The 14,327-nt window shown below is 30.5% G+C and overlaps 2 long non-coding RNA genes across 2 annotated transcripts; both read left to right on the top strand.

Annotated features, from left to right (window-relative positions):
- The first annotated feature begins 6,180 nt into the window (after positions 1-6,180).
- LOC145792741 (uncharacterized) lies at positions 6,181-8,750 on the top strand. The gene is made up of 2 exons (XR_014332538.1): positions 6,181-6,949; positions 8,461-8,750. It is a non-coding gene; the product is annotated as an uncharacterized LOC145792741 (long non-coding RNA).
- Positions 8,751-9,035: 285 nt separating this feature from the next.
- Positions 9,036-9,676, top strand: LOC114300171 (uncharacterized). Its single transcript, XR_014332539.1, has 2 exons — positions 9,036-9,222; positions 9,314-9,676. It is a non-coding gene; the product is annotated as an uncharacterized LOC114300171 (long non-coding RNA).
- Positions 9,677-14,327: the final 4,651 nt, after the last annotated feature.

Below are 14,327 nucleotides of genomic sequence, written 5' to 3'. Positions count from 1 at the left end.
GAATAAAAGAATGTATTTATTGTTGGTTTATGATGAATTAGTGGTTTTTACCTTGAAATTGGTTTATAAAAAAATGGAGGTTTTATCCTAGAATATATCAAATATTGATTTTGAAAGGATAAATGCAATTGATGTTGGAAATGTGGAATTGGGTTGAAATTGATGAGGATGATGGAGTTGGATATGTATTATCGCTCACATCTTGAAAATTTGAAAGTTTATTTTTATTGAGAATTGTTTATCAATTTAGAAATATTTGTTTTGGGTTATTGGTGGAGGATAGCTACGATTGTTGTAGAAATTGCATGAGAATTAGGAGAATTGAAACTATTGTGTCATCCATTTGCGTCGAGCATTATTTCATACTTATACATTGGGAATGTTTATCGTTTTGAGAAAAATGGGTGAATCTGGGAAGTATATATTGTCTCGTGGAAATAAGTGGGCCTGATGTCCATGGTGAAAGTACTAAAAACTGCGCGTATACATAGGTGCCTATCCCGCGGATGAAATTTCCATGAAAGTAATGCTTGTAGAGCCTACGTTTACATGGGTGCCAGTTTATGGTTTCTTGTGGACAAAATTTCCTTGAAAGGTTGGAATTGTTGTGACATTCCAAAAGTTTGATTCACTGCCCTGTTTTTCTATTATAAAGGAAGTGATTTATGAATTCTGATATTAACTTGGCATTTCATGGTTTTGGAAAAAATATAAAATGTTTTGGTATGAGCATTACATATGCATTTCCCTTATATCTTTGTTCAGTTTCATCTACTGTGTTGGACTATTTCTACTAGGCTTTGGCTAACCCTATGTGGGAAAAACATTTTCAGGTGCTGATAATATGCCTTCGCTAAGGTAATGGCTTGGGAGAACTTGGAGCAAGCGCTTCATTTTGTTTGATTGTTGTATATGTGTTGTATAGGCCATGGGTTCTTAACTGTATTGGATTTAAATCCACTTTTGTTGTAACCAAGTATCGTCTTGGAAAGTTGTAAGTATTTAGGGCATTTATTATCTGTTTTACTTTCATATTATATCTCTTGTTGTAACATATGCTCTATAGATTCAGGTTTAGAGCTTGTGAATGTGTAAATGCATGTGTTATCTTTTGTATAATTCAAATAATATATGAATGGAAAGGATATTCATTTATGGAAATGCACTATCTTATTTGGTTATATGTCATGAGCTATTGTTATATTTTCGGGGCGTTACAATGTCTATGAATGTTGCGCCCCGAAAATATTACAATAAGATTATCCCATAACAGACATTAAATAACAACAAATGTCTGAATATAATCTTCTCTCATTCATAAGGTTTTATTTTAACACAAAAGTGTAACATATGCAATAATACATTTATAAGTCCTAACCCTGAATCTATAGTATGTGTCATCAGTAAAAGATATGAAATAAGAGTAAACAGATATGGTAATGTCTTATTGGCTACAATTTTTCAAATTGGTGCTTGGTTACAACAAAAGTGAGTTAGAAACTCGATACAATGAAAGTCCTAGGCTTGTACAAAATAATTACAACAATAACAAAATCGAAGCTCTTAGCTCCAACTCCTCCTAAGCTACTATCTTGGCAGAGGCATATCATCAGCACCTGAAAATGGTTTTCCACATAGGGTGAGCCAAAGCCCAGTAAAGATACTCTAACACAGTGTATGAATCTTAACAGAGTTATAAGGTGAATGCATATGCAATGTTTATGTCAAAACATTTTATATCTCTTTCCAAAACCATGCTATGTCAGGCTTATATCACAATTCATGTAATCAATTCATTTTCAATAGAAAACAGGGCAGTAAATACAAGTACTGGGAATCTCTAGGACGTGTCTACAAGTAGGCTACAAGCACTACCAATTTGTCATTTTTATTGGTATTAACCGGAAGGCTTGACACCTAACTACGCGAGTTTCTAGACTTTCACCAAGGACACACAGGCAAACATAATACCACAATTACACTCCTACCTAGATTCACCAAACTATTCACCCATTTTTCTCAAAACAACAACAATAACATTTTCATTGTGTTAACATGTTGCAATGCACAATGCACATGGATTAGAAAATAGTTTTAATCCACCTAATTCTCATGCAATTTTTACAACAATCATAGCTATCCTCTATCGATAGACCAAAACAGATATCTCTAAATAGATAGTTAATTTTCAACCAAAATATACTTTCAAATATTTCCAAATAGGAGTGATAATTCATATCCAACTCCACCATCAACAATGTTGCTATTATCTGTAAGTGGACTTTCTTCCTTGACATGATATTCATCTCTTTTTCACTTGGACGATTTCTTCTGTGTAGCATCTACTAAATGGAGCATAAAAATTAACATAGTTTCATGAATAGGTAACAAGTGCTATATTTTGCTAACAACATCAGTGATATGAACATTCAACATAATGATGTGAACATTCACAGTTGGTGGATGTGAACTTCTGCATTTGTCAAATGTTAACCTAACATATCAAATTATGTTGTGAACATCCACACTTGTAATTTAGATGACAATGCGCATACTTATTACAATCATGTAATGTAGATATTACAATTCAACATCAAAATTCAAATACACTTTAAAACATTAATGTTGACATGGAAATAACAAAAGTGATATGTTTACCCTAAACACAGTAGTGAATGTTCATAGAGTGTGTGATCACTTTACACATGTTATGAATGTTCACAACATAATTATATATAACAACAATATCCGAAACAAGCAAGTTGGACCATGATTCTTTGTTTTTATGTGAATGTTCACTAGTATCAACAACAACAATATTAGGGGCAAGAACAGTAATTATATGAAATTCCACACACTGTACGAATAGAAATAGCAGCTATGTGTGGAAGTTCATATTGGTGCAATTAGAATATGAGATTCACATGATTCACATTTTTTGGCACTGATGTGAACATTCACATATCTGAGCACAAGTGTGAACATTTACATCTTTGGGCACTGGTGTGAATGTTCGTATCTATGGACAACACTGTAAACATTCACATCTGACAAATGTTTGAATGGAATGGAAGTGGATTATGCATTTGTGTTGGCATTAGTACAAATTTATTTGGCATGTATATTAACATTCAGACCATAAGAGCGGAGGATTGTATTTTTTTTTTTTTTGTGACAACAACAATGTTGAGAACATCCACACCATTAATGTGAACATTCACAGGATTGTTAACATTAACATTGAAATACAGCTTACAATATTAACATTAACATCAATAATAGAGATGTGAATATTCACATGAATATAGATATGAAAACAAAAGCAATAGTGAAATTAATCAATGTGTGAATGTTCACATAGGCCATTGAGACAGTACCAACATATGTTGATTTCTCATATTGACAGGAACAAAATTTCACAACATGAAGGAAACATTTGCATACTATCTCATCATCAATATTCACATAACCACATTGACCAAACCCATATGACCATTATTTTAGCAATAAGTATAATGTGAATGTTCACACTACTATTTACATGAGTCATATTGTGCATAATGTCATAACTTTAGAAAACTCTAATTGAGCACAATTACTACAAGACAAGACCATTATGTTAAAATCAAGGTGGCTTGCATAGTGTCAACATGCATAGAAACACATTGAGCAATGTGAATATTCACACAAACATTTCAGACTATGGAACTGAGAATAAAGCCGATAATCAGACTACATATGGTGTGAATGTTCACATATGAGTATCATATAACAAGAACACAGTGGAAACAACTGTGTTGGTCCACATATTTTTTTCTCATGTGAATGTTCACTACTATTAACATACAAGCTGTTACTGCAATTTTTTTTTGGGTGAGGGTTTCATATTCATCGATGAATAGTGTTAATAACAACAATTGAACAATAAGGGGAATAACAACAATAGTATGACCTTCACACATTGTAAAAATATGATCAATAAATTTAGGTAAAAGTTGAAAGTATATAAAAAAATAAAGGGTTATAGTTTGTATATAAGATTTGTGATTAACACTTACATTTGTTGACCATTTTTGATGATTTGGGTTGCCACAAATGAGACAATGAGACCGTGGTAATTCTGGCAAAAAGACACTAATAATGGGTAATAACGGTGACATGACGATGGGATTCACAGTGTTTTTGACGATTAGGTTGCTAATGCGACGATGAGACGATGGAGATTTCTGGCGAATCGACGGTAATAACAACGCAGCGATGACGGGCTTCACGGTGCTTTTGAGGATTAGGTTGCCATAGATGCGACGATGAGAAGACGTGACGATTTCTGTTTTTGGTGAACCGATTGTGATAATGGTGAAGAATGGCGCAAAGACGACGGGCTTCACGGTGTGATGATGAGACGATGGAAGCGATGGAATATTGGGGATTGATGACCTAGGGTTTGGGGTTTGGAAGGGGGAGATATATTCGACGAGATAGTCGTTGATGAGTAACTGATTCTATGTTTCAATTCAAACATACAGACATGCGCGATAGGCTTGAGGGGTTTTTGGGTCCTATTTCATTGAATGGGACCTAATAGGATAATCAAAAAGGTTTGGGTTTTATGGTATAAAACTCTCAGGAAAGGAATTTATCAAAAAAGTTCCCTTTAAACTATTATGGGAGCTGTGGGTGAGACACAATTAGCAAGAGTAACATTTAGCTTGTTTGGTTTTGATTTTCAAAAAACACTTTTTAGAAAATTTTACTTTTTTATTTTCCGTATTATTTTTTTTCAATGAATTTTTTAAATATTTTAAGTAAATTTTGTTTTTTTTTTAAAAAATTAGACACACTAGCATAAAAACACTTAAAAAGTATAATATTTATAAAATAAAACTTAAAAAAATGAGTTAATTATCTAAAAGTCCTATTTACAAATGTTATAATAGCTCAAGTCTTATTTAAGATGTTTTAAACCAATAAGTTCTATTTAGTAAAACTGAGAATATTATCAGTTTTTCTTAATTTTTAAAACTAGAAACATTATCAATTTTGCAAAGTAGTGTTCTAAATAATTGTTTCACCAATTGATAAAAAAAAAAACAAAGTATGAGATTACACATTTTTGTCATTCTACTTATTGGTTTGATTTAACTATCTAATAAAACCGAGAACATTATCGATTTTTTCCAGTTTTAAAACTAAGAACATTATTAATTTTATCATTTTTTAAGTTTTTTTATTTTCTTTTTATTTTTAAAAACTTTGCACATCAATGTTCCATCATCATGATCCTTTATAAACATAAAATTTTTAATTTTGCAAAAAAAAAAAGAAAATCTAAGTTTTTTCATCAGCCCCACTCGAGGCCTGGCCCAAGGCCCAAATACTTCTTGGGTCTGAGCCTAATTTTCTAGCCCGTGGCTCGACCCACCTCGAATTTTGGCGGAAGCCCGTGAGGCCCGACATAGGCCGAGTCGGGCCGGGCCAAATTTACACCTCTAAGCCCTACTCTATGATTTGATGTTTTGACTTGTGATGTGGCATTTATTTTATTTTATGTATTGCCACATTATTTTAAAATATCAATTTTTTCAAAACAAAAACTTAGTTGTTTTTTTTTTGGCATGTTAATTTTTTAAAAGTTTTTTCATTTTAAGAGTTGATATTTTAAAGTTTTGAAAATCAAAATAAATGTCAAATTATCATATTTCTTTATAGATAATCATAAATAATGAACCATCATTGTTTGAAAAATAATTCCGACTATTAAAAATTTAATGGGACTTGAAGATCTAAAAGATCTTAATTTAGACTTAATATAGTATAAATTCATAAATTAGGATTTATGTGTAAATGTCCTCTAAAACATTCACTAAACACCAAAAATATATATGAAAAAATACAAAAATTCAGTATATTTTTTTATATTTTCTGTGTATTTATTAATTTTTTAAAATATATTTTTATAAATATTTTACTATTTAGATAAATCTAAGTAATGTGCATCTAAAAAAAAGTAAAAATAACTTAAAATTATAAAAATATTTACTAAAAATAAAAAAATATAAAAAAAAAATTAATTTCTAAAAAATTGAAATTAAACACATTGATTAATTTATTTATTTTTTTTCAAAAAAAGTAGTAAATATTTTAATAAAAAATGGATATACATTTGCAAAAATGATACATTGGGTAAAGGAGAGACACTAGAAACAGAGACAAATTGGAGAGTCTCACCAGAAAAAGGAACAAAGCGAAAGTTGAAAATGGCCCTTCACCGGCCTACAACCCCAACCCCAACCCCAACCCGTTTCCAAATCCCCAAAACCTCCCTCTACTCCTTCCTCCTCCTCCCACCACCACCAATCCAATTCTCTCTCGTCCCTCTCTCTCCTCTCTCCTCCTCTTAACTCCCCTCTCATACCCCTTCTCTCTCTCTCTCTCTCTCTCCAAAACTCTCTCTCTAGAATCTGCAGAAAAAGTGAGCTCCTCCAGCTAGCTGCAATGGCCTTTGTTGAGCGAATGAAACTATTATCGTTCTTGTATTCTACCACCAACAGCAACACCAGCCGAGCTGACCTTGTTCCGAAAGAGGTACCATTTGACCATTGCTATGTCAATCGAAGCTCGTTTTTTGGGGATTCACGAGAAAGGGCATACAATGTAGTAGCTCGCTTTTCTCCTTCCTTGTGAAGCAACCCCCTCCTCTCATTGCGTCCAAAAAAGGCAAACAGGATGGAGCCAGGCATTAACCATAAATATTTATATTTATATTTATATATTTAAATCTCTATTTATAGTTTTTTTCACTCACAAAAATATTCCCAATACCCCCCTTTTTTGTATTTAAGATTTTTCTGAGATTTTAGGAGAGGTGAAAAGGCAAACGATTCGAAGGATTCGTCACCGATCACGGAATGCAGAGGAGGAAAGCACAGTGTTTTGAAGCATTTTGATGGTATATATACATGTTTAAGTATTCAAAATGTTGTACTAGATGGCCGGCATGACATTGGTGATGATGATGGTGATGATGTATTGCTTTTTCCCAATTTTCCATAGATATATATATGAAAACATAGTTGGTCAATCCTTCGCTTTGCTCATCTTTGTCATATTTCTATATATACATATATACTATTGAATGCGCGGGTGTTTTGCATTTATTTTTTTTTTTTTTTTTTTTTTTTTTTTTGAGTTCAGGTTCTAATCCATTTGTAGTAAAACTTTGGGCTTTTGGAGTCCACATGAGAATAGCACAAATTCCATTTTGTTTCTAGTAGCATTTGAAGATGAGTGCATTTGGGTTCTTGTAAAATTTGAGATGTGTTTGTTAGATAAATGAGGGAAAAAAAGGAGAATATGTATTTCATTTTGTTCTGCTACCCAAATGTTATTGCATATACTCTTTGGTACTACATCTTATTTTGGGTTATCTTGGCATATTTGCATATAATTCAGTTCACATCACATGTTTTGTGTGTGCAATGCATGCCTATCAAGAGGCAATTTGTTAATTTTAGTGTATTTCTCATCTGTTTAAATTAAGGTTGTGATTGATCATTGAAATTAGAATGATGCGTACATCTAATGTTGTTGACTATAAAGTAAAAACTAACATAAAAGGGCTATATTAACTTGAAAATTCACATCTTTCTGAGTTTGTTCCATTTTGTCTTAGTCTAAAAAAGATCTAATGTGGAATGCTTGAATTTGACAAAAGACATAAGGAATTATTTGAATTCCTCCTTGGAATGCATTCCACCACTAGGTAATTCATGTTGAAATAAAGTTTTGAACCTTATCGATCACTAAGAGGGAAATACCGATCCTTTAAAAAATTTGCCAAAATTTCTTTCGTATGAGGTGTCCTTTCTTTCATTGATATTAGTTGCTCCTTGTTTACACACTGAACCTTTTTTAGCCATCAATTTTGTTACGAGTCTCTAGCTGATTTTAGAGTTTAACCTTCTGGGAATATCAGTAAACTTTATGGGATGAAGTTTTCTTTCAGAGTGAGCAAATTCTTGAGTTTGAATTGCAAAACCTGAAACAATTAGAAGGCTTCAAGTTCAAATCAATCATTGACATTAACATAAAAATAGAAAACTGTTTGAATTTTTTGGCATGGTATCGTCTACAAACCATGAAGCTTTTCAAGGTCTTGTTTAATTTTGTTTTGTAATGTAATAAAATTCGTGACTGGATGTTGAATAACTGATTCATTTTCATCAAGTTTTAAGACTCTTGGGTGTTTTCACCCTTGATTCTTCAAGTTCTAGTTTTGATCACCTAGGCATTCTTATCTGCTTGAGTTTTTCAAGTTGGAATGGTCTATGCCTCATCTGGATCATGATCTATGATAAGATAAATATGGATGTGCAGATTGAATTTTTTGTTTGCATTCCTAGTTGTGAGGTGATAGTACTGCGCACACAAATACATTCATTTTTGTTATTATATATTCAGGAGTCTTTGGGAAATCGATTTCTCATAATCGGTTGCTGAAACTTTTGTTTTATGGTACAAAGATTTTTGGTTTCGAAGAAGGCATACTCGTGGCAAACTTTCTGAGGAGTGAGCTGCGACAGATTATTTCCTTCACTTAATGTTCATAGAAGGTGCCATACTTTGATAAGCAATTTTTGTTTTTGTGTTTGTGTTCTTATTGCATACAATATTATTTTGAAATCTTTGCAATGACACGGTACCTGTGAAGAGTTGAGATCAATCTGTTTGTTAGCATTAAAACTCCTAAATTTTTACTACCTGCTCTTTTTTTTTTCTTTTTTTTTTTTTTTTTTTTTTTTTTTTTTACAATTATTATTATTATTTTTTTTATACATAAATTAAGGAGACTTGAACTTGAGCCTCTTTATTGCTGGGGTGTTCTGTAGGGGACTCTTGTTGCTTCATTAGCAAGGTTTATTTCCTATGTGTAGACTCTAGACTATTTGTGGTAGCATACTGCTATTTGATCATTGTTGTAACCTCAAATTAATCTAGATTAAATTTATCCCTTTTTTCTATTGTCATTGATATAGTTTATATTACTTTCTGGATTGTTCCCTTTTGTTTTCTACCGATTGAAGCAATCAACAAGTAATGAAAACATATTGAACTTCGAAGCTACTAAAATGCTTCCACGGCTCTGAATACTCTGTTATTAGTCTGTAAAAGCAGAGTTACATCTTGATGATAATGGCTCTATTGCTCTTTTGCCACTTTCAGGTTGCCATTTTGACTTTATCAATGTTATTTTGGATTGATAATCTGATAGAATCAGTCATTGATGCGTTATTTCCTTTTTCTTCGTTTGAAGGGAACCAAAAATCAATCCCATACTGACCAAACTTTGTTGTGGCTACCACTTTCTTCAATGGCTGGATATTGCCTTCAAAGTCCATATTCCACAGAGCAATGACACGGCATACACCCTGGAAACTTTGGTTAAAACTGTTTCGACCATTTTTTCTACTGACCAGATATATTGGTAGTGCTATAGTAATATCTTACTAGTTTTTTTATTCTCTGCTAAGTACACAATTAGATTACTGATTGTGTTGCTCAATGTTATCAATATCTTACGATTTGATATTTTTAGTGAAAGTTGCCTACTGAAATTACAGGAATTCATTTGTTGCCTCAAACGGAGGAAAGCTAACAATGGCTGACATTGTTCCTGGTCTTTGATTATTCACTTTATGTAGAGAGGATGTTTCTACATGGTTGGTTGAGAAATTATTTTCTTTATATCCATTGTTTGTCACTGTCAAGTGTTTCTTGCCATGATTTCTGGATCAATCTGAATCATCAAATCATTTGTTGCCTCAAACGGAGGAAAGCTAACAATGGCTGACATTGTTCCTGGTCTCTGATTATTCACTTTATGTAGAGAGGATGTTTCTACATGGTTGGTTGAGAAATTATTTTCTTTATATCCATTGTTTGTCACTGTCAAGTGTTTCTTGCCATGATTTCTGGATCAATCTGAATCATCAAACAAGGGTTTTGCCCTTGATCTATTGAGTTCCTTTATATTCTTTCTTTGTTTAGTAAGAGGACAAAGCACGGTGTGCTCCTTTATATAATGAGACATGTTTCAGACATCATGTTTTGTTACTGACTTCTGAACTCATCATTATCATTAACTGTGTTTGAAGGATCCATGGACTGATCTTGAGATACTATGAAATTTGGATAAAAGCTTGTAAGCTTTGAAATAGTGATATGTTAGTAACTAAATCCATGGCAGTCTTATTATGTGCAAATAGTTGTTGACCTAATGGTGGCTTGGTGTGAAGAGTTGGGCATTTTTATTTGTAGCGTCTGTGTTATGTTGGCAGTGGAAATGACTATATCATAAAAAAAGTCTACGAATATGGAAATTGATTATAGAATTGGTCACAACTCTCTCGTAGAAACCAATCACACGTGAGAGACTTGTGTTTACTTCTGTGATTGGTTCCTGAACAAGTAGAAGAATTGCTTATCGACACAATTTCATACAGATCACAAATCAGCTTATTAACACAATTATCTATCACCTAATTCCAAGTGTACATGACAGATATTGATAGTGTTAGAAAACAATAGGATCCTTACAACATATATAAATAGTAAAATTGTGACAAGTTTCCATGGCTCTTATATTGAGCCAAAAGAGAAATATGTATGTGAATGTACTACAGTTATTGCCATGTGAAAATGGTTGGTACAAAGTGCGGGCCTGGGGCTTCTAGCCTAATGGCATTATCCCAACCTTCTCATGTGAGAGAGGTAGGGCGTTAGGGGTTCAAATCTAGCCAGAGGGGAGGTTAGGATATGCAATGGTTTTTTCAGGTCCCATCTATTCCACCTGCTCCAGCTACTTAGAGGCTCACCCGACTCTCATATCCTTAAAAGTAGATTTAGATATAAACCTGTTTTTTTAGTTAAGAAAAAAAAAAAAAAAAACGACGGAAAACGTGTTCAGTAGTCTTTGAAATATGACTATGATGTGCACATGGTAATTTCAATAAGTGAAGTGTAGGGTTCAAAAAAATCGATTGAAGTGGTTAAATCGATCTAATGTAGTCTAAACTAGTCTGATTTTATTAGCTTCGGTTCTAGTTAGGTTTTTGTTATTGTTTTGTTCTAAATTAAAGCGTGATATATTTGTTTATTATTATTATTTTTTTTATATTTTTATATGTAAAAATTAAAATAGGTTTTTGTTATTGTTTTGTTCCAAAGTAAATCGTGATATATTTGTTTATTATTAATTTTTTTTTTATAGTTTTATATGTAAAAATTAAAATGTAGAAAAATTCTTGTAAGATTCGAACATTGCTTGTCATTGTAAATCATTGTAAAGTAGATAAACTTTAACCCACTTAGCCAACTTAAAACTTGTTAATTTATTTACTAACATAAATTTATATCATATTTATCATTATAATAAATTCCACCACTGTAAAAGCCAAACCGGTTTTTATAGCTTGGTTCTGGTTCAATTCCATATATTTAATGGTTTAGTTACAGTTTCAATTTTTTCTGAAGCCATAGAAACTGATTCAGTTTCTAATTTATTCTAAAGTTAGACTACTCTGATCCGTGTACACTCTTAGTGAAGTCTTACAGATGATGTTGGATAGAGTTAATCTTGTCTCTCATTTAGTTGACTAAGGTGAGTCAAGTTAGATTCTATTTATCTTGTGACTATTATTTTTATTGGCACCGGGCACAATACTAGTTAGCTGAGTTGGTGCTATGAAATTAGAAAATAATTATTCACAAATTGGGATATTTTTGTCCTTAATTAGTGATCATTAACATAGTTGAGGGTGTTGACCACCCAGTAATCCCAAATTTCTCAAAAACATACATGCAAAAAAGCAATATCAGTGGAGTGAGCGAAATTTTCAACTGGGTGGATGATGTAGGATATTTCAGATATTATTGGATAATGATATAGAAAGCACTATCAGCATGTTTGCTTGGTGGATTTGAAGGGTGAGATTGGATTAATAGTCCATTTAAATTAATAATTCGTTATTTGTTTTAAATTTTTTACATTGAATTATTAATTCTAATTCTGTTAGACTATTATTTTCATTGGGGGGTTGGGACACAAATCATGGGATAACTCATCCCATGAGATTAGATTGTCAAATTACATTGTTGATCCTCTAGTATTAAATATCTTTTTTCTCATAGTATTAATTACACTTAATAAAGTAGTCTCAATTTAAAATAAAATAATTTTATTTAATTTTTATTGGCGTTTTATTTATTTAATTTTTTAAAATAATTTTTTATAGATATTTTATTGATATTTATTTTAAAATTTTGTTGATATTTTATTTAATTTCATTATTTAAATTTTAATACATGTTTTATTTAATTTCATTATTTAATTATTATTATTTTTTGAAATAAATTTATTTAAAATTTTAATTAAAAAATAGCATATATTTTTATTGATATTTTTTTAATTTAATTAATTTATTTTTTTTAAAAAAAAATTATTTAATTGTGTAAAAAATAAAATAAAATAATTTAATCTAGCTAAAAATAATTAAAATATTTAAAATATTACTATTACTTAATAAAGAATTAAAAATGGTAAAATAGTCATTTGAGCATTTATCTTTCTCCCTAATATCCCAAACAAACATTAGATTGATATCCTATCCAACCAAATAGTAATTTCTTGACATATAATCTCATGACTAAATAAACCTGAGATACATATTTTATCCAATCAAATAGTCTTAGAACTATGAATCCCAAGATTACAATCCCATGGATTCCAATATCTCCTTATTCAGTTTGTCCAAACAAACATGTTGTATATATATATATATATATATATATTATAAAATATGAAATTGTATTAAGATATTTTACAAGCATGAAACTGAGCTTCATCAAGAGTGTCTCTTGAATATCAATATTTAAGTTGGGACTTGATGGCTCATGTACTGTATTGTTTATAGCCTGTAGAAAACTGGTAGTTTGGTTGTATTGAAGAAAGGAGAGAGAAGAGTAAAAACTTCTGTAAAAACCAGGAAGCATTTAACCAAATTGACCTACAAATATTGTTTTTCAATTCTCGATTTGCATTTAAGGATTGGCATGCTGCGTATCAAATCTGTCTCCAATTGCATGCGAAGGAAACCAGGCACTGACTGACATGAATTTTATTATATTCTCCAAGTTTTTTTTTTTATTATATATATATATTTTCTAAACTATTATCATTTTTTTGGAGGTAAAATATATTCATCTTTTTTTGAGACTCGGAAAAAATGTGTTTGGTTTTAATTTTTTGAATTCAGTTTTCTGAAAACTAAGGTTGCGTTTGGTAGAGTTTTGTAAATATGATTTGAGAGTATGTGTTGTATTTTGAGTTTGTGAGTTGTGAAATTATGATTTGAGTGTACAAAATTTGTTTGGTTATGGTTTTTGAATAGAGTGTTGAATTGAGTTTTGAATTGTATGTGGAATTGAGTTTTGAAAATTTGATGTGACATGCGAAATAAGAAAATTTGTTTGGTGATGAGTTTTTAAAATAGTTTTCAAAACTTAATTCAACCTATAATTGATAATCAAACACACAGCTCATAACTCGATATCCGTATTTTGATCAACAGTCATAACCAAACTATTTTTAAAATACTCAAATAAAAAAATGATTTTTTTTCAATTAATTGTTTTTCGTGTTTTTTTATTTTTAGTGAATATTTTTTAAATTTTAAGAAATTTTTTTTACTTTTTTAGATGCACCTTACTTAAATGTATCTAAATAGTAAAATATTAGTAAAAAAATATTTTAAAAAATTAATAAATAGACAAAAATATGAAAATTGTACTAAATTTTTATATATTTTTTTTGCATTTTTTGATATTTAGTGTATTTTTTAAAGATTTTTTCACAAATATTATACTTTTTAAGTGTATTTATGCTAGGTGTGTCTAAAAATTAAAAACAAATTACTTAAAATATTTAAAAAATTCATTGAAAATACTAAAATATGAAAAATAAAAAAATAGAATTTTCTAAAAAGTGGTTTTTAAAAACTAGAACTAAACAAGCTATTTTTAATATAATTATATTAATTTTCATATGACCAAAATTAATGTCAATGGTGATTGACATTGAACAAAAGTAATATACATTTTAGTAAGAAAGAATAATAACATCATTTTTTTTTAAAAATTTTTATGAGAGAATTTCATTTCAATGTAACTCTAAAATAATATTTACATATTAATGATAAACTTTATAATATTAAAAAATAATTTTATAAACTTTACTATGTATCTAAAAATATTTTTTGAACATCACACTG

The sequence above is a fragment of the Camellia sinensis genome, chromosome 6 (assembly GCF_055761805.1).
Source record: "Camellia sinensis isolate YWXY chromosome 6, ASM5576180v1, whole genome shotgun sequence".
Classification (NCBI taxonomy): domain Eukaryota; kingdom Viridiplantae; phylum Streptophyta; class Magnoliopsida; order Ericales; family Theaceae; genus Camellia; species Camellia sinensis.
This window is presented reverse-complemented; position numbering and strand designations above follow the sequence as displayed.